This window comes from Hyla sarda, chromosome 1 (assembly GCF_029499605.1).
Source record: "Hyla sarda isolate aHylSar1 chromosome 1, aHylSar1.hap1, whole genome shotgun sequence".
Taxonomy (NCBI): Eukaryota; Metazoa; Chordata; class Amphibia; order Anura; family Hylidae; genus Hyla; species Hyla sarda.
In genome coordinates, this window is record NC_079189.1 from 389,132,580 (window position 1) to 389,145,363 (window position 12,784).

General features: G+C 42.4%; 1 long non-coding RNA gene across 1 annotated transcript in view; it reads left to right on the forward strand.

Annotated features, from left to right (window-relative positions):
- The window catches only part of LOC130308187 (uncharacterized), a 71,886-nt gene extending 61,420 nt beyond the window's left edge, over positions 1-10,466 (forward strand). The window contains exon 3 of the long non-coding RNA XR_008857236.1: positions 10,334-10,466. This is a non-coding gene — a long non-coding RNA (uncharacterized LOC130308187). The remainder of the gene's footprint in view (positions 1-10,333) is intronic.
- The last annotated feature ends 2,318 nt before the right edge of the window (positions 10,467-12,784 follow it).

Sequence of the window (12,784 nt, forward strand, 5' to 3'; positions counted from 1 at the left end):
TGAGCTGGTAATCCCCAGCTCCCTGCTGCATGCAGGTGTCTCACGCTGTCTCTCTGTACATCCACAGAAACCGTGAGTACTATAGACTGTCATCGCACAGTTCTATAGAACCCTTTCTCCACAGGATATCATTTTGAGATAATTTTCTTGTTTTCTTTTCTAGGTGGACCTCATTCTTATTATGTGATCTTCACACACATGGACGATGGATACATGTCCTTTTCTTTTACAGGCTATGCAAATAAGCCAAAAACATCAAATGCACCTGGGCATGATATTTTATTTTGCAGGTCCACTGCCTATGCACTTCTTAGCAACTTGTTGAAGTAATGACTTTTCCTCCTAGGGCCATATACAGTTGTGACATAATTGTGTATTACTATATGTATTGTGGTACCTATAGAGTTGTATTGGATGTCTGATACTTGCACTTAGCATACCTCCCTGATGACTAAACCGCTACTGGTGTCAGAAACGCGTTGGCGGTATTAGCTATAGATTTGTTGCATTGCATTTTATCAGCAATTGTGCGGCACAGAGTTTGGCTGGGCCCAGCCACTCCTTGGAAGCGAGCACATTCATTTTCTTTACTTTTTGCCATTGTGCAATCTAATGAATCATACTGTGGCGTCCCGGTATTGGATTGCATCCAGTACCTAGTGTAGAGGTCCCCAAAGTCAGAGTAACTACGTTCAGGTAGGGTTCCTCTGGTGGGACAACACCTAGTCGCCTCTCCTTAAGTCTAACTTTAATATTAATAAATGTATATATTTGATAATTATAGCTATATTCTATAGAAATATATAGTACTTACCTTGTTTAGCGTCGCAGGACCTTCGGTCATGTGACCATGCAAGTAACCTCTATGGTATGTTGCAGGACCTTAGGAGGTCCTTGGGTCACGTGTTACCCACAAATCTTTGTAATGGTGATTGACATCTGTTTGGACCAATTAGCGTTAGTCCAGCCCCTGCCCATATAAGGGAGCTTCGTCCAATTATCGCTCTCTTGGGTTGCTGCTCTCGTGGATGCCGGACCTACAAGACGGTGTGCTATGCAAGTTTCAAAGACACGCTAGGCCTCAAAACCTACGACCTCAGCAGAACCAAAATCGTGAGTTCTAATCTAATTCCTGCTAATGCTAGCGTGACTACTGGACCGCAACTAATTCCCCTAAATCCAGTGGAACAGAGCAATAGACTAAAAGACTCTTAAAGCTAAAGTCCACACCATTGTCAATCTCCAATGGAAGCTGTTGTTATGATAAGAGTCTGTTGTGTTAAGGAAGTTTACAGAAAATCTTCAGTAAAAGTTAACGCTGTTTACAGAAGCTCTCCAGTTGTGGACAATCCATTATTATCTATCTCAAGCATATTATCATCTACCTCCTTATCGTTCTTGGGAAGGATGGAGGTAGGAAAAGCTTTATTGAGGAGCCCTCACCCAGGCGTCACGAATAGCAAGAGTTAACAAGCACCCTTTAATACCCGCTCAGCTACACTCCCCATACCCTACTTCCCCCACAAGCTTACCACAATACACCTATTGATATTTGTAAATTTTTTATCAACTAGAGTAAAAGTTATGTTTTAGGCACATCCAGAGGACATCTCTCCTTTTTTTTTTGGTAACTTACAGGTCTTGATGTTTTCTCTATAGTCTTTTCTTACACTGCTCAAAAAATAAAGGGAACACTAAGATAACACATCCTAGATCTGAATGAATGAACTAATTGTATGAAATACTTTCGTCTTTACATAGTTGAATGTGCTGACAACAAATTCACACTAAAAATTATCAATGGAAATCAAATTTATCAACCCATGGGGTTCTGGATATGGAGTCACACTCAAAATCAAAGTGGAAAACCACACTACAGGCTGATCCAACTTTGATGCAATGTCCTTAACCACTTAGGGACCACGGGTGTACAGGTACGCTTTCGCTCCCTGGTACTTAAGGACCAAGGGTGACTGGACCGGGGTGACTGCTGATATCGATCAGCAGACACCAAGCACAAATGCCCAAGGGGGTCATTAGACCCCGCCATGTCGACGATCGCCACAAATTTGTGCCGATTCCGAGTCATATCGGTCTATGGTGACCCGGAAAATAAGGGGGATCTGGGTTGTCCAAGACACCCACGATCCCCCTGAAGGCATAGGAGTGAGGGGGCAGGGGTGCCACCCCTCCTATCCCTGCTATTGGTCATCTAGAAGCGACGACCAATAGCAGATCGGGGGGGGGGTTGACTTTCGGTTTCCCTGTTCTGCCCACCCACAATAGGCCGGGCAGAACGAAGAAACTAACGCGAACCGGCGCCGAAGGTCCCCTTACCCATCGGCGGTGGCAGCAGCTGGCGATCGGCGGCATGGATCAGCGGCAGAAGAGGACGGCGATGCGGCTCCCTGGAAGCCGGTGAGTTGCCTAGCAACATCTGGAGGGCTACAGTCTGAGACAACTATACAGTGGTCTCTAAACTGTAGCCCTCCAGATGTTGCAAAACTATAACTCCCAGCATGCCCAGACAGCTGTTAGCTGTCTGGGTATGCTGGGATTTGTAGTTTTTCAACATCTGGAGGGCCATAGTTTGGAGATCACTGTGCAGTGGTCTCTAAACTGTAGCCCTCCAGATGTTGCAAAACTGCAAATCCCAGCATGCCTAAAAAGCAAACAGCTGTCTCGGCATGCTGGGAGTTGTAGTTGCGTACCTCCAGCTGTTGCATAACTACATCTCCCAGCATGCCCTTTGGCGATCAGTACATGCTGGGAGTTGTAGTTTTGCTGGAGGCACATTGGTTGGTAAAACACTGAGTTAGGTAACAGAACCCAACTGAAGATTTTCCAACCAGTGTGCCTCCAGCTGTTGCAAAACTCCCAGCATGCACGGTCTGTCAGTACATGCTGGGAGTTATAGTTTTGAAACAGCTGAAGGTTTGCCCCCCCCCCCATGTGAATGTACAGGGTACATTCACACGGGCGGGTTTGTAGTGAGTTTCCTGCTTTAAGTTTGAGCTGTGGCAAATTTTCCGCCGCAGCTCAAACTCCTAACAGGAAACTCACCATAAAACCCCGCCAGTGGGAATGTACCCTAAAAACATTACACTACACTATGCATGGCGCTCTCTCACTTCAGAGCCCTGTCTTATTTCAAGGAAACATTTTAGGGCCACATATTGGGTATTTCCGGAGAAATTGTGTTAAAAATTTTTTGGGTCTTTTTCTCCTTTTACCCCTTATGAAAAGGATAAATTGGGGTCTACACTAGCCTGTTAGTGTAAAAATGTTAAAAATGTTACACTAACATGCTGGTGTTGCCCCATACTTTTTATTTTCACAAGCAGTAAAAGGAAAAAAGACCCCCAAAATTTGTAACGCAATTTCTCCTGAGTAAGGAAATACCCCATGTGTAAAATGCTCTGACGACGCACAACAAGGCTGAGGAGTGAGAGAGCACTATGTACATTTGAGGCCTAAATTGGTGACTTGCACAGGGGTGGATGATTTTACAGTGATTCTGACATAAACGCAAAAAAAGAAATACCCACATGTGACCCCATTTTGGAAACTTCACCCCTCATGGAATGTAACAAGGGGTATATTGAGCCTTAACACCCCACAGGTGTTTGATGAATTTCCGTTAAAGTAGGATGGGAAAATGAAGAAAACCTTTTTTCACAAAAATGCTGGTGTTACCTTAAATTTTTCATTTTCACAAGGGAAAATAGGAAAAAAGGCCCACACAATTTTTAACTCCATTTCTTCTGAGTAAGAACACACCCCATATGGGGATGTACAGGGCTCTGCGGGTACGCTACAATGCTCAGAAGAGAGGGAGCGCCATTGGGCTTTTGAAGAGAAAATGAGTGGGGGGGGGGGTCCACTGTTCTGGCACCACAGGGGGGCTTTGTAAACACACATGGCCCCTGACTTCCATTCCAAACAAATTCTCTTTCCAAAATCTCAATGGCTCTCCTTCTCTTCTGAGCATTGTAGTGCGCCAGCAGAGTGCTTGGCGTCCACACATGGGGTATTTCCAAACTCAGAAGAAATGGAGTTACAAGTTTGGGGGGTAATTTACTCCTATTACCCCTTCTAAAAATGTAAAATTTTGGGGAAAAAAATGCATTTTAGTGAAAAAAAAATGTTTTTTTCATTTACACATCAAACTTTAACTAAACTTCGTCAAACACCTGTGAGGTGTTAAGGCTCCCTGTACCCCTTGTTACGTTCCTTGAGGGGTCTAGTTTCCAAAATAGTATGCCGTGTGTTTTTTCTTTGCTGTTCTGGCAGCATAGGGGCTTCTTAAATGTGACATGCCCCCAAAAACTCTTCTGAGCATTGTAGTTCGCCCGCAGAGCATTTTACGTCCTAACATGGGGTATTTCCATACTCAGAAGAGATAGGGTTACAAATTTTAGGGGGCATTTTCTCCCATTACCCTTTGTAAAAATGGTAAATTTGGGGGGGGGGGGGGAAATGCACTGTAGTGAAAAAATTTTTTTTTCATTTACACATCCGACTTTAAAGAAAAGTTGTCAAACACCTGTGGGGTGTTAAGGCTCACTGGACCCCTTGTTACGTGCCTTGAGGGGTGTAGTTTCCAAAATAATGTGACATGTGGGGGTTTTCTGCTGTTCTGGCACCATTCGGGCTTCCTAAATGCCACATGCTCCCCAAAAACCATTTCAGAAAAACTCACTCTCCAAAATCCCATTGTCGCTCCTTCCCTTCTGAGCCCTCTACTGCACCCACCAAAAACTTGACATACACATATGAGGTATTTCCTTACTTGAGAGAAATTGGGTTACACATTTTGAGAGTATTTTTCTCCTTTTACCCCTTGTAAAAATTCTAAAACTGGGTCTACAAGAACATGTGAGTGTAAAAAATGAACATTTAGAATTTTCTCCTTCACTTTGCTGCTATTCCTGTGAAACGCCTAAAGGGTTATCACACTTACTAAATATCATTTTGAATACTTTGAGGGGTGCAGTTTTAAAAATGGGGTCATTTATTGGGTATTTCTAATAAGAAAGCCCTTCAAATCCACTTCAAACCTGAACTGGTGCATGAAAAATTCCGATTTTGAAAATTTTGTGAAAAATTGGAAAATTGCTGCTGAACTTTGAAGCCCTCTGATGTCTTCCGAAAGTAAAAAGATGTCAACTTTATGATGCAAATATAAAGTAGACATATTGTATTTGTGAATCAAAATAAAATGTATTTGTAATGTCTATTTTCCTTACAAGCAGAGAGCTTCAAAGTTAGAAATATGCTACATTTTCAATTTTTTCATCAAATTTTGGAATTTTTTCACCAAGAAATGATGCAAGTATCAATGAAATTTTACCGCTAACATAAAGTAGAATATGTCACGAAAAAACAGTCTCTGAATCAGAATGAAAGGTAAAAGCATCCCAGAGTTATTAATGCTTAAAGTGACAGTGGTCAGATGTACAAAAACGCTCTGGTCCTTAAGGCCAAAATGGGCCTGGTCCTTAACCCCTTTAGGACCCAGCCAATTTTCACTGTAGGACATGGCCATTTTTTGCACATCTGACCACTGTCACTTTAAGCATTAATAACTCTGGGGTGCTTTTACCTTTCATTCTGATTCCAAGATTGTTTTTTCGTGACATATTCTACTTGATGCAAGTATCGACAAAATTTGACCACTAACATAATGTCTTGTTGAAAAATTCCAAAATTTGCTGAAAAAAACTTTGAAGCTCTCTGCTTATAAGGAAAATGAATATTCCAAATCAATTATATATTGATTCACATATACAATATGTCTACTTTATGTTTGCATCATAAAGTTGGCATGTTTTTATTTTGGAAGACATCAGAGGGCTTCAAAGTATATCAGCAATTTTCCATTTTTTCACAAAATTTTCAAAATCGAAGTTTTTCAGGGACCAGTTCAGTTTTGAAGTGGATTTGAAGGGCCTTCATATTAGAAATACCCCATAAATTACCTCATTATAAAAACTGCACCCCTCAAAGTATTCAAAATGACATTCAAAAGTTTGTTAACCCTTTAGGTGTTTCACAGGAATAGCAGCAAATTGAAGGAGATAATTCAAAATCTTAATTTTTTACACTGGCATGTTCTTGTAGACTCAATTTTTGAATTTTACAAGGGGTAAAATGAAAGAAATCTTCCTAAAATGTATAACCCAATTTCTCTCGAGTAAGGAAATACCTCATATGTGTATGTCAAGTGTTCGGCAGGTGAACTAGAGGGCTCAGAAGGGAAGGAGTGACAGTGGGATTTTGGAGAGTGAGTTTTTCTGAAATGGTTTTTGGGGGGCATGTCACATTTAAGAAGCCCCTATGGTGCTAGAACAGCAAAAAAAATTCCACATGGCATATTATTTTGGAAACTACACCCCTCAAGGAATGCAACAAGGCATACAGTGAGGCTTAACACCCCACAGGTGTTTGACAACTTTTCGTTAAATTTGGATGTGTAAACGATTATTTGTTTTCACTAAAATGCAATTTTTCCCCCAAATTTTTAATTTTTACAAGGGGTAATAGGAGAAAATGCCCCCCAAAATTTGTAACTCCATCTCTTCTGAGTATGGCAATACCCCATGTGTGGACGTCAAGTGCTCTGCTGGCACACTATAAGGCTCAGAAGAGGAGATGCACCAGCAAATTTTGCTGAAAAGGTTTTTGGGGGGCATGTCCTATTTGGGTAGCCCCTATGCTGCCAGAACAGCAAAAAAAGAAAAACACCTTGCATACTATTTTGGAAACTGCACCCCTCAAGGAACGTAACAAGGGGTACAGTGAGCCTTAACACCTCACAGGTGTTTGACGACTTTTTGTTAAAATTGGTTTTTTGTTAAAAAATGTGTAAATGAAAAAAAAATGTTTTCACTAAAATTATGTTTTTTCCCCAAATTTTACATTTTTACAAGGGGTAATAGGAGAAAATTACCCCCAAAACTTGCAACCCAATTTCTTGTGAGTATGGAAATATCCCCATGTGTTGGCATCAAGTGCTCTGCTGGCGCACTACAATGCTCAGAAGAGGAGGAGCGCCATTGAGCTTTTGGGGAAAAAATTAGTTTGGAATGAAAGTCAAGGGCCATGTGCGTTTACAAAGTCCCCCATGCTGCCAGAACAGTGGGCCCCCCACATGTGACCCCATTTTGGAAACTATACCCCTCACAGAATTTAATAAGGGGTGGAGTGAGTATTTACACCTCATTGGCGTTTGACAGATCTTTGGAACAGTGGGCTGTGCAAATGAAAAATTACATTTTTAATTTTCACTGACCACTATTCCAAAAATCTGTCAGACACCTGTGGGGCTTAAATGCTCACTTTACACATTCTTACACTATGTGAGGGGTGTTGTTTACAAAATGGGGTCATATGTGAGTGGGGGGTCCATTGTTCTGGCACTATGGGGGCTTTATAAACACTCGTGGCCTTCAATTCCTGACAAACTTTCTCTTCAAAAGCCCAATGGCGCTCCTTCTCTTCTGAGCATTGTAGTGCACCAGGAGAGCACTTTATATCCACATATGGGGTATGTTCTTACTCAGAAGAAATGGGGTTACAAATAGTTTTTTTTTCCTATTTTCCCTTGTGAAAATGAAATATTTAGGGTAACACCAGCAAATTTTTTTTTTCATTTCTCCATCCAACTTTGAAGAATTTTCATTAAACACCTGTGGGGTGTTAAGGCTCGCTATACACCTTGTTACGTTCTGTGAGGGGTGTAGTTTCTAAAATGGGGTCACATATGCAGTGCTTTAACTGGGCTGGTACGCGGCAGTACTCAGTACCACAACTACCAAAAATGGCTCTGGAGAGGACCAGCACCTCTCCGTGCGAGACCCTGCCTGAAGCGGGAGACAGAGACTGAAGTCGCTTCCTTCGGCTCCTTTTAGTGCCCCGCCCCGCTCCAGCTCACCTTCAGTTGGTCTGGGATAAATATTTTCGCGCATCACTGCAATCACATGACCGTCATTACGTTACGCTGAGTCTCAGAATTCAAGGGCCGGCATCCTAACGCCTGCCCTAGAGCGTGACGTGACGTGTCACGTGACGGTGCGTAGCTCACAGGATTACCACGTGCGGCGTTTAGTGCGTTCTTGGTTCTCTGACAGTGAGTGAGTGAATGTTATTTAAATTTTCAAGGGTCTGAATTACCTGCCTACTGGGTCTGGGGGGAGGGGGTTAATCTGGGGTACTGTACTACCTTCTTACAGGGTGGGAGAGGGGGTTAATATGGGGGTACTACCTTCCTACAGGGGAGAGGGGGTTAATCTGGGGGTACGATAATCTGGGGGGTACTACCTTCCTACAGGGGGTGAGAGGGGGTTAATCTGGGGGGTTACTACCTTCCTACACGGGGGGGGGTTAATCTGGGGGTACTACCTTCCTACTGGAGGGAGGGGGTTAATCTGGGGGTACCACCTGCCTGCTGGGGGGAGGGGGTTAATCTGGGGCCCCCAGTAGGCAGGTAGTACCCCCAGATTAACCCCCTCCCTCCAGCAAACATGTACTACCCCAGATTAACCCCCTCCCCCCCAGTAGGATTGTAGTACCCCCAGGTTAACCCCCCCCCAGTTAGAAGGTAGTACCCTCAAATTAACCCCCTCTTCCCGCCAGTAGGAAGGTAGCATGGGAGCATCCATGTCTAATTCCTTCAAAAGGCCCTGTCTGTCAGGGTGACCTCCCCCAGGCTGCACTGCATTATATGGACTCATCCTCCTCTATCTGGTAACACAAGTACTATATGTGTGTATATATGTATTCACACCTCATAATGTTTATGCACTGTATCACATTATATTTTTGTATTTTATATTCAATAAAGTTTTTATTGATATATCACTGTATAATTGATTAATTGCTGTGAAAATGTGTATTTGAACTCCTCACTTGGGTCACTTCTTATGCTTGAAAAAGCCTGCACAGGCAGCCGAAACGTTGCTGCGGTTTTTGTATGGAATAAAGCCACCATTTTTTCACTTATCTGCAGTGCTGCGACCATCTTCTTTTTATATATATACATATATATATGTATATATATATATATATATATATATATATATATATATATATACATGTGGTGTCCCGGTACAGGACCTTGTCCTGTCCCTTGTCTAAAGTGCCCTCAGCTAGAGTCCCTCCATTTATAGGGCTCTCCTGCAGGTCTTACCCCTGTCTCGCACGCCTGTCTCACACAGTAGTATTAGAGCCTTCTTTACACCACACAAGCTGGAAGCAGAGAAGGGTGATCACTGTGATGTGTACTGTGAAAAAAAAAATATTCGTAATTACGTGTATATATAGTGCTATATTCGCGAATTTGCGAATATGCGATATTCACGAATAAAATTTGCATTGCAAATATTCGCGAGCAACACTAGTGGTCACATGATGTACAGTTATGATGCATAAAATGTTTAAGGACCTTAGAGGTCATGTGATGTACCCAGAGTTCACTGGGTCAGGACTTACTGGTTTGCCAACCAATGAGCTTAGTCCAGCCCCTTATTATATAAAGGGCTGTTATCAATCAATTCTCTCTCTTAGTTCCTGCTCTTAGTTCTGCATTATCAAGCAAGCACATCTCAGCATCTCATCAGGCTCAATTCAATTCAACTAGGCCAAAGCCTGAAAGAACCTGCAGCCACTAAACGTGAGTTACTCAAAGCTCAATCTATCAAATCCTGTGTGACTACTAAAAGCTCAAATATTATAATTAGTAGCACAGTGGCCTGCATGAAAGCTCATTGCTTCCAAGTCCCAGCAAACCTGTGAGGAACCTGTATCCCGGTTCACTCTTGAAAAGACTGTTATGTTAAAGAGTCATAAAATCGGCAAGTAAAGTTTCTCCAGTTTATTCCTAAAATCTGCTGTGGACATTCCGTTATTTTTTCCCCTGCCATTTGTGGGACGGTTGGCGGTAGGAACATTACTAGTGAGGAAACCGCACACTGCCGTCACGACATTTAAGGGTTAATACCACCAGACCCTACACTATGACTACAACACCCCAGACACCAGTACTCTCCTGGTTCACCATATATATATAATACTGGTCACCCCACAGTACAATGTCTATACATACAGGTCACCCCCACAGGACAATGTCTATATATACATGTTCCTGACCGGACCTATATATATAGACATTGTACTGTGGGGGTGACCTGTATTAATTGTATCTAAGTCCGTCTGACACTTCTAAAAACTACAGTTTACTCTCTGACAATCTATTCTTGCATGTCATACTGAATGTTCTCTCTTCCTCTCCCTCTTGTATTTACATTGTCAATTTTTTTTAATCTATTATCAGGATGAAGCCAGGCAATCCTATATAGAACTTGTAAACAGTTTGATCTCTTCTGAAGTAGCTGCCAAAGATTTTGCACCACTAAGCACTGACACATTACAAGTTGTCTGTGAAGACAACATAACTAAGATATTTCTGAACAGACCATAAAAGAAAAATGCCATCACATTGCAGGTAAAGAACTTAATCTGTTTATGTCATCATGATTTGTTTCGAAATAACTTCGTGCCCCTTAGTATATAATAATAAGGAGATGTTTGGTTGGTCAAACCGTGTTGGATTGTGGGGCAGGGTCAGTGCAGGCTCCATATGTGTGGCTGCTGTGTGTGTGCATCCAGTGCAGGGCTTTGTGGTTGGAGCTGCATGTGTGTCCAAGCACCTGTGTGTAGTGTCATGTGCAGCTACTAAAACCCAGGGCCAAAGGCCGGGGCACAAGATTCCTATAGCAACTAACCCCCCTATTCTTTTTATTAAAACATAACTTTTATTTCTTAATATTACTATAACAGTGACAGGTGATTTAAAACCAAGTAGCCAGCTCCAGAAATATAAGTCAGAGGAGGGACAAACCCTCTGTCTGGGAGTATAAGGGTCTGCAGACACCCTATTGCAACTTGAAAAGCTGGATTACTATCTTAAAAACACAAAAATGTGCCGCGCTCAACTAGTTTCGGTGCATCAAATTGGCAAACGTCCTCCACCGTTTTCTCCAATCTTTTATATGCTAGGAGCTCCCCGTCATCAGTCTGTGACAGCGGAGCAGCCAATGGGCTCCTGCTGTGGTGCCTACCAATCTGCAAGTGTATATACACCTGTGTATTAGGACCCTTAGGCTAATAAGAATCCTTTCTTACCTGAAAGTAAGGGTAAGGTAAGAAAGGATTCTAATTGGCCTATTGGTTCCTGACCCACCCTGGGGATCAATTGTGTTTTAGTGTCATGTGCAGGACAATGCCCGGGACAGGGACCGGCGGCATGTTCTATTCATAGACCCTCCACTCACATTTAATGTAATGTAATTAATAAAAAGTATTGTGAATAAAACTGGAGACTCGTCGCTAGTTGGTGCTTGAAGAAGGCATCAATCAGCTTCTCACACTGTCACTGTGCATTGAGCCAGCCACTTGGAAGTGCTGTGCGGGCAGGGTCACGTCATACATAGCTTCCTTGACCTGTGACCCCTGTCCTGCATGAGACTTCTACGTGAATGGACAGAGCTACACCATCATGCAGGCGATGCTGAGGTGCACTGCTGAAGATCTCTTGTAGGCTGCACCTCCATTTTCAGCGGCCCTCATGTTGGACATCCTGCCATACATGATCAGAGACAGATAAAGGACCAGTGATCTTTCTGGGATGGAAGATGTGATGGAAAATTTCAATTGTGATCAAATTAGTTTCAGACTATCTTATCGGAGGCAAACTGGTGGTTTCGGCTGGTGATTGGCTGAGCTGACCATCACTTCCGTGTTCTAGTGCTAAACAGAAGTATCCAAAAGATAGGGGATACCATTTTGTTTCATAATTTCATAATTTGTTTTACTCTTTCAAACATTCAATCTTTCACATTTTAATTTCTTTCTGATGTACAACAAAATTGGTCTGGCTCTTGATGAAGCTAGCAAAGATGATTCTGTTATTACTGTAGTGACTGGTATATTCATCCCTGCTTATTTTATATCTTTATAAATATTAGCCCCTAGATAAAGCAAGGAGCGTAAATGTACTCTCTGGCTACTCAGACTTAAGGGGGTTGTTCAGCAAATAAAACAAGCTGTGCATAGTCTCAAAAAGTATAATATAGGGAAATTATTAATATAATGTTATTATGCTGCACAGATCTCTCCATATCAGTTCTGCTCTCTCCCTTGTAGCGGTGACATCATGTCACACAGAGCTCCAGTCCCTGCTTCCCCCTTCCCTCCTGTCTGCTTAGGACAAGAACATTGATGTGAAGAGAGGGTGCTCATATTACTCCTCATTAGTTTTTAAAGCAGCAGGAAACATTTTACAGTAGTTTGTCAGAACAGGCTGACTGCGGTCTTTTCTCAAAAATGCTTACTGTTGCCTTAAAATTTTGTGAGCCTTAATATAAGCTCTACCTCTTTACATCAATGGTCCTATCCTTACCCAGAAATAAAGCTAATTCTGAAAGAAATGTCGGTCGTAGAAACATAAAAAGTACATGTACATGATCAGGATGAGATACTGAGCAACATATAACAGTTTCGGGTTTTTTTTGGGTGTTCTGACAGGTGCGCTTTAAGATGCTCTCCTGGCTTCTAAGTATTAAAAGAACAAGGTCAGAATCAGAGGACTCCACCAAACCAGAATATCGCTGCAGGTTACAGTCAGACACAAGCTAATGAAAGCAGCACTTGTGCCGCGGTCGGTCAGGTTCTCACAAGTGGCGTTGAGGTCGAGAGTGACATCACTTCTACCGATGACAACAGC